Source organism: Dicentrarchus labrax, unplaced genomic scaffold, assembly GCF_905237075.1.
Source record: "Dicentrarchus labrax unplaced genomic scaffold, dlabrax2021, whole genome shotgun sequence".
Taxonomy (NCBI): domain Eukaryota; kingdom Metazoa; phylum Chordata; class Actinopteri; family Moronidae; genus Dicentrarchus; species Dicentrarchus labrax.
The window spans coordinates 1,710,006-1,711,939 of NW_026136715.1; the positions used below are offsets into that span (position 1 = coordinate 1,710,006).

The window sequence follows — 1,934 nt, forward strand, 5'->3', positions numbered from 1 at the left end:
TGTCCATACATAGTCTGGATGGATGGACAGAAACAGGGTGAAAGGATAGAGAGCAGTATCCATAGATAGCCCTCACATACAGTAGGTGAGAGGGAAAGAAAATAGGGATGAGGAGGGAGCAGATGTGGGCTTTAGTCCCGCTTCATGTTGGTATTCCATCCCGACCACAGCAGGCCTTTTATGACCGTCCAACGGGACCAGTGCGACCAGTCAGTGGCAGCCACAGAGGTCACATGCTGCCCTGACCTTCACATGGGGAGGTTATAAAGTGATGTGATGCTCTGTTGGCTGACTTATTGTGTTCTTCCACACATCCTCACAAACTCCTGCTGCAACATCCAAACTGAACTAAATCCACCGAAGGAGATTCAGACCGGTCCAGACTAACCCGACACAGTGAGTACACCGTCCTGGGTCTTTGTGTTTGAGTCCAAAATCTTGTTTAGAGTTCAGGATATTTCATGTTAAAGCCTCATTAATGTGCGTTTTCTGAGAATTAAAACGGCTCCAGATACTACAGTACCCGCGAGCCTCAGCCATCGATGCTATGGTGAAGACAATGAAGGTGATATGCTGGATGAACTGGTTTTAATTTCCCCGGTGGAGGGTTAGAGGATTACTTTAAAAATGTAATCTGATACAGTGACTAATAACCTGTTTAAGAATGTAGTCAGTGAGCTAATCCAAGTATCACAATATTAAAGTAACTTTATTACTTTCCATTACTTTAGAAATATCAGTAAGTATTGATCTAAGTTCATTCTATAAGACAACAGAACAATGTGACCTTAGAAAAGAAAATGGAAATCAAGATTATAAGCATCAAAAATGTGTTCTCTGAAGAAAAAACTGCTGCTAGACATTCAAGGATGTCACTGTCAACATTTCTGTACACAATAACTAATCGATTAATTCAGAAAATGAGAGATTAATCGCGAATCATGTTGCAATATCTGACAAAATAATCACAATATGACGTTTTTACCATATTGTGCAGCTCAGCTATATACACAAGCAAACAATAAGGCTGTCATGTAAAGTCTGTACTTAACAGGAACCTGAAGGCGACAGGGTATTAACACAGAGCGGATGGATGGAGGATGCGTAGGTCAGTAGGAGCAAAGTCAAACATCAGCTTCACTCAGACTTTTGTCAGTGAATTATAATTTTGCACTGTTGTTGATTTTGACGATGAAAGGAAGGACAGAGGGCTTCAACAGAGAGCTATTGTTTGATGATGACTACAGTCAGGACTTCTGGCCGTTTGTTTAAGGGTGTGACAGTGAATCCACTCGGCCATGGAAAGAAACTAATACCGGGAGAGGCCTGAGTTGAGCTGATGTGGCAGCTGTTAGCTCTGTCTGACATCCCGAGGAATGCGTCGAGGTATGCCGGTATTACTGTAAAAATGGCTGCCATGCCGGTTTGTTGACATCATGGTTTAGTTTGGGTTTCACTTACACAGCCAGATACAGGTCGAAACAATTCAAGTATAGGTCTGGTTGCGTTCTATATTTCTATATAACATCCACAGTCAAACCAACAGTGAATGTTTCTACTAACAAGGAGCAGTTCATTTAACATTTGTCATTGTGATTGAAGAAATATCTCTGTTTAGGGGTTGTTATTTCATTAATTATACTTATAACAACAACAACACCCAAAACACTGATAAAGTTGTGTGTTTGTACAGTAAGCAGTGAGCTCTGGTAGCTAGCTAGCCATGCTGTTAGCTATCTAGCTAACTAATGAATCTTCGCTCTGTGTGGCTAAAAGATTGATTGACCGGTGAATGTCAGGATATTATTGGTTGAAATCAGTTAGTTCATGCTGACGTAAGCACGTGTCACATTTAGTTTTACATGAAGAGAAAATTATTGGATTTCGATATAAAAATACAAAGAAATTGACTTGTATATTGTTCGTCATACATT

The 1,934-nt window shown here is 40.4% G+C and overlaps 1 protein-coding gene across 1 annotated transcript in view; it reads left to right on the top strand.

Moving 5' to 3' along the window:
• Positions 1 to 221: 221 nt before the first annotated feature.
• The window catches only part of LOC127378055 (myosin-7B-like), a 25,028-nt gene continuing 23,315 nt past the window's right edge, over positions 222 to 1,934 (top strand). The window contains exon 1 of the mRNA XM_051426551.1: positions 222 to 396. The gene's annotated coding sequence lies outside the window, so the exon portion shown is untranslated. The remainder of the gene's footprint in view (positions 397 to 1,934) is intronic.